Here is a 19,584-nt window from a genome sequence, read left to right as displayed (position 1 = left end):
ACTTTTGCTACATAACTTTTGCACTGTCCACTTCCTGCTGTGACAAAACAAATTTCCCACGTGTGGGACTAATAAAGGTTATTTTATCTTAAGATCACTTGGTGCCAAGCTCGCCTTACACTGAAAATACCACTCATGCTGATATAAAGGTCTCCAGCCATCACACTACAGATGAGTCACGGGTGTAAGCTTAGAAAGGAACCCCTACTATAACGGGGAGAGCAGCAAGGGGTGATCACGGAAACAGAAGACGTACCGGTTAAAATAGTCAATAAAAATTAAATACGCTTTATTTACAACACTAAAAATACCCTGATCAGGGGAGAGAGAAAAAACATAAAACTCAGCACAATAAAAAAATAATGGTGCTCAGTCCCAAAGTTCCGAGTCAGGCTCCGCCACACTTCAGCCATGAAGAATCCGCCGATTCCACCAGTGGGAACCAGGCCAACCGCGTCCTCTGTTGTCGCCTCGCTGCTCCGCTTGAGGTTCCACTAGGCACAGGGAAGCAGCGAAAGTCACTCTTCTTAATTCCCCAGGGTATTATATACATCTTAGAAGTCGGTACTCACCCGGGAGGGCAGAGCTCTGAACTCCGCCCGCCGCTGTTCCGTGCCTTAACCATTCACTGACGTCTCGCTGCCACCGTGGAAGGGGCTGCCGTCCACTGACTGAAGGCCCGCTCTCCTTCTACTGCTGCCGCGCCTTGCCGCCAGTTGCCGCTCCGTTGCTCGCGCTACCTTTGGCGGCGTCCTCCCGCACAGCCACGCTACTCCGGCTCTCCTGCTGCCCTGCGTACACACGTCCTTCTCTCACCTGCCAGAGGCTCTTATTGCCCGCTGCCAACAAGGGAGGCCCGATTGATTCCTGTCCCCTGTGCCCTCCAGGTGTATCTCATTGGGGAAGCAGAGGGGGGGGGGGAGTCTCTCCGGGAGAAGTCCAAATAAATACAATAAAAGCATGCAACACTAAAATACACTCAACATTAAAACACAAGCATGCAACCACTCGATTATAAAAATCCTTCTTCCCTGGATGATAGATGCAAGTAGATGAGGCAATGAAGACATAAAAATACAAAGCAGCTGAGTGAACATGCATTTCCAAAATGAGACATGTTCACTTCAAAGCTGCAACTTTTTGGCATAGCATATCAATCTGTTCATTATACTATTGCTGCTGTTACTGCAACTGTATTGTATGGCTGCAGATGTCAAAGGACCATAAGACCATAATCTAATCAAGTCCATAATGCTGATTGTTACAAATTGATAGTTTTTGAATGCTATACCCAGTAGCCACCTTTTCTCACATTTATAAGAATAAACTGCTCAAGGGCTCCTACAGCCCAACACTGCCCTCTACAGTAAAACTGATGTTAGCACAGCCTCAAATTCTTTACTTCTTCATGATTAGTGGCTCATGTTTAAACTTTAGTAGTTGTTCAGAAATATTTTGCTTAATTTCCAATTTCATTATGTTCTCTGAGGTTGAGGTGATGAACGTTTAGCACAGAGGACCTCAGATATTTCCTTCTGCATTTTGTGGTTAAAGTCTACAACAGTAACACTGTTGCAGAACACACTGGACACGCACACAAACTGTCAACAGATAATGCATACACTTGACACTGGTTTATATTTCTAATACTTTGTTTCATAAATTGTGTTACCACCTATGATGACTAGAGCAAAGGTCTTAGACCTGCAGCTCGAGAGCTCCTTTGCCCATTTCCAGTGGTTTTCCAAAGTTTTGATGAATGTTTAAAGAGCGATAAACATGTTTTAAAATTTTATTTCAACATTTCCTTTTTTATTTACTGACGTGCATCGTCACTTGGTACCTTACTCCTTACATTTTGCTAATTGTCAATTATAAGAAAAGACAAATTGATAGTTGTGATGGATCCCATATCCAAGGCAGTAAAAGTTGGTAGTAAAAAGAGAGATTTTAAAAATGCAAGAATAGATTTCTTTCCTTTCACTGCTGCTGTGGGCTTACTGGTGTGTTTGGTCTGCAGCAGGATTTCTTGCTGTCCTTAGAGGTATAAGAATTACAACACAAGTGAAAACTCTCTAAGGCTGTTTTTAGCAATCAACGTCCACTCCATGAATTAGTGTCAAACACCAGCAACCACGTCAAGAGCAGTTGTGGAATACAGCACAAGTGTCATGGTCTGGGTGAGTGCTGGGGTCTTCATCTGAGTTGCTGTCTCCACCTGTGGGCGGAGTGGCTGCACTCTGGCGCGTCTCCACAACTGCAAGCAATTATGCTGCCGGCTTTTAAGACTCACCACCGCTCACGTCACCACTAGTCCTTGCCAAGTGTTCTGCTAGCCACAGTTAGTGCTGACCACCACACTTTTGTTGAGAAGAGTTTCCCACAGAAAGCAACTGACCTTTTGTTTGTTTCTACAGCCTTTCAGCTAACTCCAACCGTGACAATACTCACCTTCATCTTGTTGCTTCATAGGCTCCAGTTCACTCTACTCACCCACCTGCCCTCCGGCCACAGTCATGGCAGTCCACCGATTCCCTGCTCTGGAGTCTGGCTGCCTCACCTGGACTGCTCGACCTCCCTCAAACACCAGTACTCTACCTGCAAAGTGTAAGCCTGAAAGACTCTGCTTTGATTTTTCTTCTCTGGATAGCATGAAGCATGGGCTTCCTCCCACGGTCCAAAGACATGCAGTTTGTGGGGATAGGTTAATTGGATAATCCAAATTGCCACTAGGTGTGAATGTGAGTGTGAATGGTTGTCTGTCCCTATGTGTTTAGCCCTGCGACAGACTGGCGACCTGTCCAGGGTGTACCCCGCCTTTCGCCCTATGACAGCTGGGATAGGCTCCAGCGCCCCCCGCGACCCTGAAAAGGATAAGCGGAAGCGAATGGATGGATGGATGGATAGCATGTCTTTAACCACTGAATCTATTCTCCTCTCTTTGCAGTGTACTGAGACTCCCGGTTGCATCTCCTGATGCCCATGCCCTTCCTCCTTGCCCTGAACCAAAGCTTACAAAATGAATTTAGTTTTCTCTCATGTTCTATGTTCTTGTACCAGGTTCTATATCACAGATTATATAACAGATCTGGGGAGTCATAGTTCATGGTCTTGCCTTTGCAATTTCATGTTTTTGTGCAATAAAATCTGGTAATCAACACCTACCAGTGCCTTTGAGGTCTGCTACTGAGTCTGTTTTGTGGAGCCTTGACCGTGAGACCAAGTCCCCTACTCGTGGGTCTTCTGCGTCACACACCCATGGGGAGACACTTTTAACAGATTTCTGAACACATATAGTTAAAGTTTCTTTTAATCCCAATCGTGAAGGGTAATGGGGTTTATATTTGTCAAGCACGGTCCCAAGTCACCCAGATGGTTCTGTTTCCTCCTCATTCTCAAAATCCAATGGCTGAAATGTCATGGACAAGTGAACTTGTTGAATTTGAGGAAATTGGTAAAGATTTGCACCACCGACTTTTACGTCCAAACTGCCTGCATTTGCCATGAGCTCCTGGACAGTGTGTGGGTTTAAGATCATCACACAATGGACTGTGGATTGCCGTCTACTTTGATTGCTGTACACACACACACACATACAGAGAGTTGCAGTTTATCCTTTGATGCGTGGGGCTTTAACACTCGCTCCGCCACTGCTCGCGCTGAGACCTTCCAGCCTTGTGTCCCTTTAGTCCGCATCTGGATTACACAGTTGTGCACTAAAGGGAACACACATGTTCGTGTTCCTGGCTACTCGCTCGTTTGTATTTTCACACGCGGGTTTTGAAGCCGGCCGTGCACGCTGTTCTCTGATGTGCTGGCGCCCACTCTCTCAGTGCTCTCGTAGCTCCATAGTTTCCCAATGAATTCGGCAAAAGTCATTGCAAATTCACTTTGTGTGACATGATCCTGGCACTTCTTGCGAACCAGTGCTACACATTGCCCCTCGCTCAATGGCTCACCAGCATTTCTCAGGGCAGCGGTGGCGCCCTAGGTGGCAAAACACTTCACTTTCTCTAGGCAGTCTTAGCTACTCTGCGCCCATAACCTGTTAGCAGAGGTGAAAATACGCAGGAATTCTGGCGCGAATATCTAGACTGCTCCGAGGACAACTGTGGAGGAAATAAACACACAATAGCCACAATCCATTTTCTCACTTGAACTCATTCGCAAGAGAGAGAAGCTTTATTGACGATCACCAGCATATACATGAGCATCACATGTCAATCACAATTCATCTTATCCGCTATTTCCACCTCGCGTTATATACTCTCTGCAATAACGCACACGTTTTCTGCGTGTGTGCTATAATAAATAAAGATGTCCTTCTTACAGTTGAGAGTATATTTTTAATCTGTGTCATCACTTTATGAAAACTCTGAAACTTAACAGACAAATTCTCGTGGGTAACTCTTCTTTTAAACCGAGCACACGGATAATGCTTGGACGTCCAACTCCATGCGTCTTTGCGTTCATCCTTCACACAGGGGGCAGGTCGACGGTGATCCTTCGAACTTGGCCATCTCTCTGTAACGTGAAAGTGATCCCAGGCAGCTGAATGGTCAGAGTCAGAGGTGGAAGCCTGGTCGTGACCGCATACAGAATTTGCCCGCAGGTGCAGAAAACTCTGCTGCTCAGCCAGTGGAGGAAATTCTTCATGTCAATGAGAGCGCGCACCGCGCTGTCACTGAATCGATTCAGCCACGCGTTTGGGTATGACATCGTGGTTTCACACCAGTGAGGCTGTGCTGCCAGCAGTTTGTCCGATGGTGTAATGCTTGCAGGAGCTGAGTGGATTTGTTTTCAAGCCGGCTCTGACACTTCTTCCTCACAGGACTTCTGTCTAGTGAATAATGAAGGATGTTAATACGCTCTTTAGTTGAAGTACAGTACTGGGTTGCTGTGAGCTTTAAGACTTTCTCCTCGCAGGTCTTCTATCTCGTGGAGTTTGTCCGAGGGTGTAATGCTTGTAGCAGCCGAGTAGGTCTGAGACTTCCTCCTTGCACGTCTTCTATCTGATGAAGTTTGAAGTATGTTAATATTGGGCTTTTGTCGAGCGCCGTCCAGGCTGGCCTGTTTCCACCTCGTTCTATGGCTCCACACTGCTATTCCTGTGCGTTATGTGTCGTTTTGTGCTTTGAGCCTCACTCTTTACGGGTATGTTAATACTGTCTTTTCATGAAGTGAAGTGAAGTTCCCCGCTGCTAAGCACGACCGAGTTGAGAGGCTGTTACGGCCGTGTCTTCGTTGTATGTTCGGCGAGCAGGGTCGCTTTTTGCTGCATTTCCTCCGACTTGCTGTAATGCAAGTCAAATACATGATGATTTGTCCATTTGTCTTTTCATGAAGTGAAGTGAAGTTCCCCGCTGCTGAGCGCTCCAGTACGATGGAGTTGAGAGGCTGTTGCGGCTGTGTCTTCGTTGTATGTTCGGCGAGCAGGGTCGCTTTTTGCTGTATTTCCTCCGACTTGCTGAAATGCAAGTCAAATACACGAGGATTTGTCCATTTGCTCCACACGCAGCAACAAGTCAAGCAGTCAAAACTTTGTTGTGGGAAGGCGAGGCCTCGAACTCGCGACGTTCACCTCGATGCACTACTTGCCAGCGTACTATCGCAGTGAGCTAAACTGGCAGAGGTGAGTGTAGCTCGCTGTGTGTGTTTAAGAACCTCTGAGCGGAGCGTGATTTGGCGTATACTTTGATTCCTCTATACACACGGATGCGCACGGACACTTTTAAAACATTCTTCCTCAACACACACCTTAAAAATACATTCACATTTCTTTCCTGTCTTCCTGCGCTCACACATAGCCACAAAGTATCAGCGCCAGCAGTGGCTTTAACACTCGCTCCGCCACCTTCTAGCCTTGTGTCCCTTTAGTCCGCATCTGGATTACACAGTTGTGCACTAAAGGGAACACACATGTTCGTGTTCCTGGATACTCGCTCGTTTGTATTTTCACACGCGGGTTTTGAAGCCGGTCGTGCACGCTGTTCTCTGATGTGCTGGCGCCCACTCTCTCAGTGCTCTCGTAGCTCCATAGTTTCCCAATGAATTCGGCAAAAGTCATTGCAAATTCACTTTGTGTGACATGATCCTGGCACTTCTTGCGAACCAGTGCTACACATTGCCCCTCGCTCAATGGCTCACCAGCATTTCTCAGGGCAGCGGTGGCGCCCTAGGTGGCAAAACACTTCACTTTCTCTAGGCAGTCTTAGCTACTCTGCGCCCATAACCTGTTAGCAGAGGTGAAAATACGCAGGAATTCTGGCGCGAATATCTAGACTGCTCCGAGGACAACTGTGGAGGAAATAAACACACAATAGCCACAATCCATTTTCTCACTTGAACTCATTCGCAAGAGAGAGAAGCTTTATTGACGATCACCAGCATATACATGAGCATCACATGTCAATCACAATGCATCTTATCTGCTATTTCCACCTCGCGTTATATACTCTCTGCAATAACGCACACGTTTTCTGCGTGTGTGCTATAATAAATAAAGATGTCCTTCTTACAGTTGAGAGTATATTTTTAATCTGTGTCATCACTTTATGAAAACTCTGAAACTTAACAGACAAATTCTCGTGGGTAACTCTTCTTTTAAACCGAGCACACGGATAATGCTTGGACGTCCAACTCCATGCGTCTTTGCGTTCATCCTTCACACAGGGGGCAGGTCGACGGTGATCCTTCGAACTTGGCCATCTCTCTGTAACGTGAAAGTGATCCCAGGCAGCTGAATGGTCAGAGTCAGAGGTGGAAGCCTGGTCGTGACCGCATACAGAATTTGCCCGCAGGTGCAGAAAACTCTGCTGCTCAGCCAGTGGAGGAAATTCTTCATGTCAATGAGAGCGCGCACCGCGCTGTCACTGAATCGATTCAGCCACGCGTTTGGGTATGACATCGTGGTTTCACACCAGTGAGGCTGTGCTGCCAGCAGTTTGTCCGAGGGTGTAATGCTTGCAGGAGCTGAGTGGATTTGTTTTCAAGCCGGCTCTGACACTTCTTCCTCACGGGACTTCTGTCTAGTGAATAATGAAGGATGTTAATACGCTCTTTAGTTGAAGTACAGTACTGGGTTGCTGTGAGCTTTAAGACTTTCTCCTCGCAGGTCTTCTATCTCGTGGAGTTTGTCCGAGGGTGTAATGCTTGTAGCAGCCGAGTAGGTCTGAGACTTCCTCCTTGCACGTCTTCTATCTGGTGAAGTTTGAAGTATGTTAATATTGGGCTTTTGTCGAGCGCCGTCCAGGCTGGCCTGTTTCCACCTCGTTCTATGGCTCCACACTGCTGTTCCTCTGCGTTATGTGTCGTTTTGTGCTTTGAGCCTCACTCTTTACGGGTATGTTAATACTGTCTTTTCATGAAGTGAAGTGAAGTTCCCCGCTGCTAAGCACGACCGAGTTGAGAGGCTGTTACGGCCGTGTCTTCGTTGTATGTTCGGCGAGCAGGGTCGCTTTTTGCTGCATTTCCTCCGACTTGCTGTAATGCAAGTCAAATACATGATGATTTGTCCATTTGTCTTTTCATGAAGTGAAGTGAAGTTCCCCGCTGCTGAGCGCTCCAGTACGATGGAGTTGAGAGGCTGTTGCGGCTGTGTCTTCGTTGTATGTTCGGCGAGCAGGGTCGCTTTTTGCTGTATTTCCTCCGAGGACTTGTCCATTTGCTCCACACGCAGCAACAAGTCAAGCAGTCAAAACTTTGTTGGGGGAAGGCGAGGCCTCGAACTCGCGACGTTCACTTCGATGCACTACTTGCCAGCGTACTATCGCAGTGAGCTAAACTGGCAGAGGTGAGTGTGGCTCGCTGTGTGTGTTTAAGAACCTCTGAGCGGAGCGTGATTTGGCGTATACTTTGATTCCTCTATACACACGGATGCGCACGGACACTTTTAAAACATTCTTCCTCAACACACACCTTAAAAATACATTCACATTTCTTTCCTGTCTTCCTGCGCTCACACATAGCCACAAAGTATCAGCGCCAGCAGTGGCTTTAACACTCGCTCCGCCACCTTCTAGCCTTGTGTCCCTTTAGTCCGCATCTGGATTACACAGTTGTGCACTAAAGGGAACACACATGTTCGTGTTCCTGGCTACTCGCTCGTTTGTATTTTCACACGCGGGTTTTGAAGCCGGCCGTGCACGCTGTTCTCTGATGTGCTGGCGCCCACTCTCTCAGTGCTCTCGTAGCTCCATAGTTTCCCAATGAATTCGGCAAAAGTCATTGCAAATTCACTTTGTGTGACATGATCCTGGCACTTCTTGCGAACCAGTGCTACACATTGCCCCTCGCTCAATGGCTCACCAGCATTTCTCAGGGCAGCGGTGGCGCCCTAGGTGGCAAAACACTTCACTTTCTCTAGGCAGTCTTAGCTACTCTGCGCCCATAACCTGTTAGCAGAGGTGAAAATACGCAGGAATTCTGGCGCGAATATCTAGACTGCTCCGAGGACAACTGTGGAGGAAATAAACACACAATAGCCACAATCCATTTTCTCACTTGAACTCATTCGCAAGAGAGAGAAGCTTTATTGACGATCACCAGCATATACATGAGCATCACATGTCAATCACAATTCATCTTATCCGCTATTTCCACCTCGCGTTATATACTCTCTGCAATAACGCACACGTTTTCTGCGTGTGTGCTATAATAAATAAAGATGTCCTTCTTACAGTTGAGAGTATATTTTTAATCTGTGTCATCACTTTATGAAAACTCTGAAACTTAACAGACAAATTCTCGTGGGTAACTCTTCTTTTAAACCGAGCACACGGATAATGCTTGGACGTCCAACTCCATGCGTCTTTGCGTTCATCCTTCACACAGGGGGCAGGTCGACGGTGATCCTTCGAACTTGGCCATCTCTCTGTAACGTGAAAGTGATCCCAGGCAGCTGAATGGTCAGAGTCAGAGGTGGAAGCCTGGTCGTGACCGCATACAGAATTTGCCCGCAGGTGCAGAAAACTCTGCTGCTCAGCCAGTGGAGGAAATTCTTCATGTCAATGAGAGCGCGCACCGCGCTGTCACTGAATCGATTCAGCCACGCGTTTGGGTATGACATCGTGGTTTCACACCAGTGAGGCTGTGCTGCCAGCAGTTTGTCCGATGGTGTAATGCTTGCAGGAGCTGAGTGGATTTGTTTTCAAGCCGGCTCTGACACTTCTTCCTCACAGGACTTCTGTCTAGTGAATAATGAAGGATGTTAATACGCTCTTTAGTTGAAGTACAGTACTGGGTTGCTGTGAGCTTTAAGACTTTCTCCTCGCAGGTCTTCTATCTCGTGGAGTTTGTCCGAGGGTGTAATGCTTGTAGCAGCCGAGTAGGTCTGAGACTTCCTCCTTGCACGTCTTCTATCTGATGAAGTTTGAAGTATGTTAATATTGGGCTTTTGTCGAGCGCCGTCCAGGCTGGCCTGTTTCCACCTCGTTCTATGGCTCCACACTGCTATTCCTGTGCGTTATGTGTCGTTTTGTGCTTTGAGCCTCACTCTTTACGGGTATGTTAATACTGTCTTTTCATGAAGTGAAGTGAAGTTCCCCGCTGCTAAGCACGACCGAGTTGAGAGGCTGTTACGGCCGTGTCTTCGTTGTATGTTCGGCGAGCAGGGTCGCTTTTTGCTGCATTTCCTCCGACTTGCTGTAATGCAAGTCAAATACATGATGATTTGTCCATTTGTCTTTTCATGAAGTGAAGTGAAGTTCCCCGCTGCTGAGCGCTCCAGTACGATGGAGTTGAGAGGCTGTTGCGGCTGTGTCTTCGTTGTATGTTCGGCGAGCAGGGTCGCTTTTTGCTGTATTTCCTCCGACTTGCTGAAATGCAAGTCAAATACACGAGGATTTGTCCATTTGCTCCACACGCAGCAACAAGTCAAGCAGTCAAAACTTTGTTGTGGGAAGGCGAGGCCTCGAACTCGCGACGTTCACCTCGATGCACTACTTGCCAGCGTACTATCGCAGTGAGCTAAACTGGCAGAGGTGAGTGTAGCTCGCTGTGTGTGTTTAAGAACCTCTGAGCGGAGCGTGATTTGGCGTATACTTTGATTCCTCTATACACACGGATGCGCACGGACACTTTTAAAACATTCTTCCTCAACACACACCTTAAAAATACATTCACATTTCTTTCCTGTCTTCCTGCGCTCACACATAGCCACAAAGTATCAGCGCCAGCAGTGGCTTTAACACTCGCTCCGCCACCTTCTAGCCTTGTGTCCCTTTAGTCCGCATCTGGATTACACAGTTGTGCACTAAAGGGAACACACATGTTCGTGTTCCTGGCTACTCGCTCGTTTGTATTTTCACACGCGGGTTTTGAAGCCGGTCGTGCACGCTGTTCTCTGATGTGCTGGCGCCCACTCTCTCAGTGCTCTCGTAGCTCCATAGTTTCCCAATGAATTCGGCAAAAGTCATTGCAAATTCACTTTGTGTGACATGATCCTGGCACTTCTTGCGAACCAGTGCTACACATTGCCCCTCGCTCAATGGCTCACCAGCATTTCTCAGGGCAGCGGTGGCGCCCTAGGTGGCAAAACACTTCACTTTCTCTAGGCAGTCTTAGCTACTCTGCGCCCATAACCTGTTAGCAGAGGTGAAAATACGCAGGAATTCTGGCGCGAATATCTAGACTGCTCCGAGGACAACTGTGGAGGAAATAAACACACAATAGCCACAATCCATTTTCTCACTTGAACTCATTCGCAAGAGAGAGAAGCTTTATTGACGATCACCAGCATATACATGAGCATCACATGTCAATCACAATGCATCTTATCTGCTATTTCCACCTCGCGTTATATACTCTCTGCAATAACGCACACGTTTTCTGCGTGTGTGCTATAATAAATAAAGATGTCCTTCTTACAGTTGAGAGTATATTTTTAATCTGTGTCATCACTTTATGAAAACTCTGAAACTTAACAGACAAATTCTCGTGGGTAACTCTTCTTTTAAACCGAGCACACGGATAATGCTTGGACGTCCAACTCCATGCGTCTTTGCGTTCATCCTTCACACAGGGGGCAGGTCGACGGTGATCCTTCGAACTTGGCCATCTCTCTGTAACGTGAAAGTGATCCCAGGCAGCTGAATGGTCAGAGTCAGAGGTGGAAGCCTGGTCGTGACCGCATACAGAATTTGCCCGCAGGTGCAGAAAACTCTGCTGCTCAGCCAGTGGAGGAAATTCTTCATGTCAATGAGAGCGCGCACCGCGCTGTCACTGAATCGATTCAGCCACGCGTTTGGGTATGACATCGTGGTTTCACACCAGTGAGGCTGTGCTGCCAGCAGTTTGTCCGAGGGTGTAATGCTTGCAGGAGCTGAGTGGATTTGTTTTCAAGCCGGCTCTGACACTTCTTCCTCACGGGACTTCTGTCTAGTGAATAATGAAGGATGTTAATACGCTCTTTAGTTGAAGTACAGTACTGGGTTGCTGTGAGCTTTAAGACTTTCTCCTCGCAGGTCTTCTATCTCGTGGAGTTTGTCCGAGGGTGTAATGCTTGTAGCAGCCGAGTAGGTCTGAGACTTCCTCCTTGCACGTCTTCTATCTGGTGAAGTTTGAAGTATGTTAATATTGGGCTTTTGTCGAGCGCCGTCCAGGCTGGCCTGTTTCCACCTCGTTCTATGGCTCCACACTGCTGTTCCTCTGCGTTATGTGTCGTTTTGTGCTTTGAGCCTCACTCTTTACGGGTATGTTAATACTGTCTTTTCATGAAGTGAAGTGAAGTTCCCCGCTGCTAAGCACGACCGAGTTGAGAGGCTGTTACGGCCGTGTCTTCGTTGTATGTTCGGCGAGCAGGGTCGCTTTTTGCTGCATTTCCTCCGACTTGCTGTAATGCAAGTCAAATACATGATGATTTGTCCATTTGTCTTTTCATGAAGTGAAGTGAAGTTCCCCGCTGCTGAGCGCTCCAGTACGATGGAGTTGAGAGGCTGTTGCGGCTGTGTCTTCGTTGTATGTTCGGCGAGCAGGGTCGCTTTTTGCTGTATTTCCTCCGAGGACTTGTCCATTTGCTCCACACGCAGCAACAAGTCAAGCAGTCAAAACTTTGTTGTGGGAAGGCGAGGCCTCGAACTCGCGACGTTCACCTCGATGCACTACTTGCCAGCGTACTATCGCAGTGAGCTAAACTGGCAGAGGTGAGTGTGGCTCGCTGTGTGTGTTTAAGAACCTCTGAGCGGAGCGTGATTTGGCGTATACTTTGATTCCTCTATACACACGGATGCGCACGGACACTTTTAAAACATTCTTCCTCAACACACACCTTAAAAATACATTCACATTTCTTTCCTGTCTTCCTGCGCTCACACATAGCCACAAAGTATCAGCGCCAGCAGTGGCTTTAACACTCGCTCCGCCACCTTCTAGCCTTGTGTCCCTTTAGTCCGCATCTGGATTACACAGTTGTGCACTAAAGGGAACACACATGTTCGTGTTCCTGGATACTCGCTCGTTTGTATTTTCACACGCGGGTTTTGAAGCCGGCCGTGCACGCTGTTCTCTGATGTGCTGGCGCCCACTCTCTCAGTGCTCTCGTAGCTCCATAGTTTCCCAATGAATTCGGCAAAAGTCATTGCAAATTCACTTTGTGTGACATGATCCTGGCACTTCTTGCGAACCAGTGCTACACATTGCCCCTCGCTCAATGGCTCACCAGCATTTCTCAGGGCAGCGGTGGCGCCCTAGGTGGCAAAACACTTCACTTTCTCTAGGCAGTCTTAGCTACTCTGCGCCCATAACCTGTTAGCAGAGGTGAAAATACGCAGGAATTCTGGCGCGAATATCTAGACTGCTCCGAGGACAACTGTGGAGGAAATAAACACACAATAGCCACAATCCATTTTCTCACTTGAACTCATTCGCAAGAGAGAGAAGCTTTATTGACGATCACCAGCATATACATGAGCATCACATGTCAATCACAATTCATCTTATCCGCTATTTCCACCTCGCGTTATATACTCTCTGCAATAACGCACACGTTTTCTGCGTGTGTGCTATAATAAATAAAGATGTCCTTCTTACAGTTGAGAGTATATTTTTAATCTGTGTCATCACTTTATGAAAACTCTGAAACTTAACAGACAAATTCTCGTGGGTAACTCTTCTTTTAAACCGAGCACACGGATAATGCTTGGACGTCCAACTCCATGCGTCTTTGCGTTCATCCTTCACACAGGGGGCAGGTCGACGGTGATCCTTCGAACTTGGCCATCTCTCTGTAACGTGAAAGTGATCCCAGGCAGCTGAATGGTCAGAGTCAGAGGTGGAAGCCTGGTCGTGACCGAATACAGAATTTGCCCGCAGGTGCAGAAAACTCTGCTGCTCAGCCAGTGGAGGAAATTCTTCATGTCAATGAGAGCGCGCACCGCGCTGTCACTGAATCGATTCAGCCACGCGTTTGGGTATGACATCGTGGTTTCACACCAGTGAGGCTGTGCTGCCAGCAGTTTGTCCGAGGGTGTAATGCTTGCAGGAGCTGAGTGGATTTGTTTTCAAGCCGGCTCTGACACTTCTTCCTCACAGGACTTCTGTCTAGTGAATAATGAAGGATGTTAATACGCTCTTTAGTTGAAGTACAGTACTGGGTTGCTGTGAGCTTTAAGACTTTCTCCTCGCAGGTCTTCTATCTCGTGGAGTTTGTCCGAGGGTGTAATGCTTGTAGCAGCCGAGTAGGTCTGAGACTTCCTCCTTGCACGTCTTCTATCTGGTGAAGTTTGAAGTATGTTAATATTGGGCTTCTGTCGAGCGCCGTCCAGGCTGGCCTGTTTCCACCTCGTTCTATGGCTCCACACTGCTGTTCCTCTGCGTTATGTGTCGTTTTGTGCTTTGAGCCTCACTCTTTACGGGTATGTTAATACTGTCTTTTCATGAAGTGAAGTGAAGTTCCCCGCTGCTAAGCACGACCGAGTTGAGAGGCTGTTACGGCCGTGTCTTCGTTGTATGTTCGGCGAGCAGGGTCGCTTTTTGCTGCATTTCCTCCGACTTGCTGTAATGCAAGTCAAATACATGATGATTTGTCCATTTGTCTTTTCATGAAGTGAAGTGAAGTTCCCCGCTGCTGAGCGCTCCAGTACGATGGAGTTGAGAGGCTGTTGCGGCTGTGTCTTCGTTGTATGTTCGGCGAGCAGGGTCGCTTTTTGCTGTATTTCCTCCGAGGACTTGTCCATTTGCTCCACACGCAGCAACAAGTCAAGCAGTCAAAACTTTGTTGTGGGAAGGCGAGGCCTCGAACTCGCGACGTTCACCTCCATGCACTACTTGCCAGCGTACTATCGCAGTGAGCTAAACTGGCAGAGGTGAGTGTGGCTCGCTGTGTGTGTTTAAGAACCTCTGAGCGGAGCGTGATTTGGCGTATACTTTGATTCCTCTATACACACGGATGCGCACGGACACTTTTAAAACATTCTTCCTCAACACACACCTTAAAAATACATTCACATTTCTTTCCTGTCTTCCTGCGCTCACACATAGCCACAAAGTATCAGCGCCAGCAGTGGCTTTAACACTCGCTCCGCCACCTTCTAGCCTTGTGTCCCTTTAGTCCGCATCTGGATTACACAGTTGTGCACTAAAGGGAACACACATGTTCGTGTTCCTGGATACTCGCTCGTTTGTATTTTCACACGCGGGTTTTGAAGCCGGCCGTGCACGCTGTTCTCTGATGTGCTGGCGCCCACTCTCTCAGTGCTCTCGTAGCTCCATAGTTTCCCAATGAATTCGGCAAAAGTCATTGCAAATTCACTTTGTGTGACATGATCCTGGCACTTCTTGCGAACCAGTGCTACACATTGCCCCTCGCTCAATGGCTCACCAGCATTTCTCAGGGCAGCGGTGGCGCCCTAGGTGGCAAAACACTTCACTTTCTCTAGGCAGTCTTAGCTACTCTGCGCCCATAACCTGTTAGCAGAGGTGAAAATACGCAGGAATTCTGGCGCGAATATCTAGACTGCTCCGAGGACAACTGTGGAGGAAATAAACACACAATAGCCACAATCCATTTTCTCACTTGAACTCATTCGCAAGAGAGAGAAGCTTTATTGACGATCACCAGCATATACATGAGCATCACATGTCAATCACAATTCATCTTATCCGCTATTTCCACCTCGCGTTATATACTCTCTGCAATAACGCACACGTTTTCTGCGTGTGTGCTATAATAAATAAAGATGTCCTTCTTACAGTTGAGAGTATATTTTTAATCTGTGTCATCACTTTATGAAAACTCTGAAACTTAACAGACAAATTCTCGTGGGTAACTCTTCTTTTAAACCGAGCACACGGATAATGCTTGGACGTCCAACTCCATGCGTCTTTGCGTTCATCCTTCACACAGGGGGCAGGTCGACGGTGATCCTTCGAACTTGGCCATCTCTCTGTAACGTGAAAGTGATCCCAGGCAGCTGAATGGTCAGAGTCAGAGGTGGAAGCCTGGTCGTGACCGAATACAGAATTTGCCCGCAGGTGCAGAAAACTCTGCTGCTCAGCCAGTGGAGGAAATTCTTCATGTCAATGAGAGCGCGCACCGCGCTGTCACTGAATCGATTCAGCCACGCGTTTGGGTATGACATCGTGGTTTCACACCAGTGAGGCTGTGCTGCCAGCAGTTTGTCCGAGGGTGTAATGCTTGCAGGAGCTGAGTGGATTTGTTTTCAAGCCGGCTCTGACACTTCTTCCTCACAGGACTTCTGTCTAGTGAATAATGAAGGATGTTAATACGCTCTTTAGTTGAAGTACAGTACTGGGTTGCTGTGAGCTTTAAGACTTTCTCCTCGCAGGTCTTCTATCTCGTGGAGTTTGTCCGAGGGTGTAATGCTTGTAGCAGCCGAGTAGGTCTGAGACTTCCTCCTTGCACGTCTTCTATCTGGTGAAGTTTGAAGTATGTTAATATTGGGCTTCTGTCGAGCGCCGTCCAGGCTGGCCTGTTTCCACCTCGTTCTATGGCTCCACACTGCTGTTCCTCTGCGTTATGTGTCGTTTTGTGCTTTGAGCCTCACTCTTTACGGGTATGTTAATACTGTCTTTTCATGAAGTGAAGTGAAGTTCCCCGCTGCTAAGCACGACCGAGTTGAGAGGCTGTTACGGCCGTGTCTTCGTTGTATGTTCGGCGAGCAGGGTCGCTTTTTGCTGCATTTCCTCCGACTTGCTGTAATGCAAGTCAAATACATGATGATTTGTCCATTTGTCTTTTCATGAAGTGAAGTGAAGTTCCCCGCTGCTGAGCGCTCCAGTACGATGGAGTTGAGAGGCTGTTGTGGCTGTGTCTTCGTTGTATGTTCGGCGAGCAGGGTCGCTTTTTGCTGTATTTCCTCCGAGGATTTGTCCATTTGCTCCACACGCAGCAACAAGTCAAGCAGTCAAAACTTTGTTGTGGGAAGGCGAGGCCTCGAACTCGCGACGTTCACCTCCATGCACTACTTGCCAGCGTACTATCGCAGTGAGCTAAACTGGCAGAGGTGAGTGTAGCTCGCTGTGTGTGTTTAAGAACCTCTGAGCGGAGCGTGATTTGGCGTATACTTTGATTCCTCTATACACACGGATGCGCACGGACACTTTTAAAACATTCTTCCTCAACACACACCTTAAAAATACATTCACATTTCTTTCCTGTCTTCCTGCGCTCACACATAGCCACAAAGTATCAGCGCCAGCAGTGGCTTTAACACTCGCTCCGCCACCTTCTAGCCTTGTGTCCCTTTAGTCCGCATCTGGATTACACAGTTGTGCACTAAAGGGAACACACATGTTCGTGTTCCTGGCTACTCGCTCGTTTGTATTTTCACACGCGGGTTTTGAAGCCGGCCGTGCACGCTGTTCTCTGATGTGCTGGCGCCCACTCTCTCAGTGCTCTCGTAGCTCCATAGTTTCCCAATGAATTCGGCAAAAGTCATTGCAAATTCACTTTGTGTGACATGATCCTGGCACTTCTTGCGAACCAGTGCTACACATTGCCCCTCGCTCAATGGCTCACCAGCATTTCTCAGGGCAGCGGTGGCGCCCTAGGTGGCAAAACACTTCACTTTCTCTAGGCAGTCTTAGCTACTCTGCGCCCATAACCTGTTAGCAGAGGTGAAAATACGCAGGAATTCTGGCGCGAATATCTAGACTGCTCCGAGGACAACTGTGGAGGAAATAAACACACAATAGCCACAATCCATTTTCTCACTTGAACTCATTCGCAAGAGAGAGAAGCTTTATTGACGATCACCAGCATATACATGAGCATCACATGTCAATCACAATGCATCTTATCCGCTATTTCCACCTCGCGTTATATACTCTCTGCAATAACGCACACGTTTTCTGCGTGTGTGCTATAATAAATAAAGATGTCCTTCTTACAGTTGAGAGTATATTTTTAATCTGTGTCATCACTTTATGAAAACTCTGAAACTTAACAGACAAATTCTCGTGGGTAACTCTTCTTTTAAACCGAGCACACGGATAATGCTTGGACGTCCAACTCCATGCGTCTTTGCGTTCATCCTTCACACAGGGGGCAGGTCGACGGTGATCCTTCGAACTTGGCCATCTCTCTGTAACGTGAAAGTGATCCCAGGCAACTGAATGGTCAGAGTCAGAGGTGGAAGCCTGGTCGTGACCGCATACAGAATTTGCCCGCAGGTGCAGAAAACTCTGCTGCTCAGCCAGTGGAGGAAATTCTTCATGTCAATGAGAGCGCGCACCGCGCTGTCACTGAATCGATTCAGCCACGCGTTTGGGTATGACATCGTGGTTTCACACCAGTGAGGCTGTGCTGCCAGCAGTTTGTCCGATGGTGTAATGCTTGCAGGAGCTGAGTGGATTTGTTTTCAAGCCGGCTCTGACACTTCTTCCTCACAGGACTTCTGTCTAGTGAATAATGAAGGATGTTAATACGCTCTTTAGTTGAAGTACAGTACTGGGTTGCTGTGAGCTTTAAGACTTTCTCCTCGCAGGTCTTCTATCTCGTGGAGTTTGTCCGAGGGTGTAATGCTTGTAGCAGCCGAGTAGGTCTGAGACTTCCTCCTTGCACGTCTTCTATCTGGTGAAGTTTGAAGTATGTTAATATTGGGCTTTTGTCGAGCGCTGTCCAGGCTGGCCTGTTTCCACCTCGTTCTATGGCTCCACACTGCTATTCCTGTGCGTTATGTGTCGTTTTGTGCTTTGAGCCTCACTCTTTACGGGTATGTTAATACTGTCTTTTCATGAAGTGAAGTGAAGTTCCCCGCTGCTAAGCACGACCGAGTTGAGAGGCTGTTACGGCCGTGTCTTCGTTGTATGTTCGGCGAGCAGGGTCGCTTTTTGCTGCATTTCCTCCGACTTGCTGTAATGCAAGTCAAATACATGATGATTTGTCCATTTGTCTTTTCATGAAGTGAAGTGAAGTTCCCCGCTGCTGAGCGCTCCAGTACGATGGAGTTGAGAGGCTGTTGCGGCTGTGTCTTCGTTGTATGTTCGGCGAGCAGGGTCGCTTTTTGCTGTATTTCCTCCGAGGACTTGTCCATTTGCTCCACACGCAGCAACAAGTCAAGCAGTCAAAACTTTGTTGGGGGAAGGCGAGGCCTCGAACTCGCGACGTTCACTTCGATGCACTACTTGCCAGCGTACTATCGCAGTGAGCTAAACTGGCAGAGGTGAGTGTGGCTCGCTGTGTGTGTTTAAGAACCTCTGAGCGGAGCGTGATTTGGCGTATACTTTGATTCCTCTATACACACGGATGCGCACGGACACTTTTAAAACATTCTTCCTCAACACACACCTTAAAAATACATTCACATTTCTTTCCTGTCTTCCTGCGCTCACACATAGCCACAAAGTATCAGCGCCAGCAGTGGCTTTAACACTCGCTCCGCCACCTTCTAGCCTTGTGTCCCTTTAGTCCGCATCTGGATTACACAGTTGTGCACTAAAGGGAACACACATGTTCGTGTTCCTGGCTACTCGCTCGTTTGTATTTTCACACGCGGGTTTTGAAGCCGGCCGTGCACGCTGTTCTCTGATGTGCTGGCGCCCACTCTCTCAGTGCTCTCGTAGCTCCATAGTTTCCCAATGAATTCGGCAAAAGTCATTGCAAATTCACTTTGTGTGACATGATCCTGGCACTTCTTGCGAACCAGTGCTACACATTGCCCCTCGCTCAATGGCTCACCAGCATTTCTCAGGGCAGCGGTGGCGCCCTAGGTGGCAAAACACTTCACTTTCTCTAGGCAGTCTTAGCTACTCTGCGCCCATAACCTGTTAGCAGAGGTGAAAATACGCAGGAATTCTGGCGCGAATATCTAGACTGCTCCGAGGACAACTGTGGAGGAAATAAACACACAATAGCCACAATCCATTTTCTCACTTGAACTCATTCGCAAGAGAGAGAAGCTTTATTGACGATCACCAGCATATACATGAGCATCACATGTCAATCACAATTCATCTTATCCGCTATTTCCACCTCGCGTTATATACTCTCTGCAATAACGCACACGTTTTCTGCGTGTGTGCTATAATAAATAAAGATGTCCTTCTTACAGTTGAGAGTATATTTTTAATCTGTGTCATCACTTTATGAAAACTCTGAAACTTAACAGACAAATTCTCGTGGGTAAC

At 47.7% G+C, this 19,584-nt stretch overlaps 1 long non-coding RNA gene across 1 annotated transcript; it reads right to left on the bottom strand.

The window, feature by feature from the left end:
* Nucleotides 1-259: 259 nt before the first annotated feature.
* LOC101475033 (uncharacterized) lies at nucleotides 260-1,140 on the bottom strand. The gene is made up of 2 exons (XR_191757.3): nucleotides 573-1,140; nucleotides 260-494 (listed from the first exon to the last, which is right to left on the bottom strand). It is a non-coding gene; the product is annotated as an uncharacterized LOC101475033 (long non-coding RNA).
* Between the last annotated feature and the right edge of the window lie 18,444 nt (nucleotides 1,141-19,584).

Source organism: Maylandia zebra, linkage group LG3 (assembly GCF_041146795.1).
Source record: "Maylandia zebra isolate NMK-2024a linkage group LG3, Mzebra_GT3a, whole genome shotgun sequence".
NCBI lineage: Eukaryota > Metazoa > Chordata > Actinopteri > Cichliformes > Cichlidae > Maylandia > Maylandia zebra.
The sequence above is the reverse complement of the archived record's forward strand: the minus strand, read 5'-3'. Positions and strand labels throughout refer to the sequence as shown.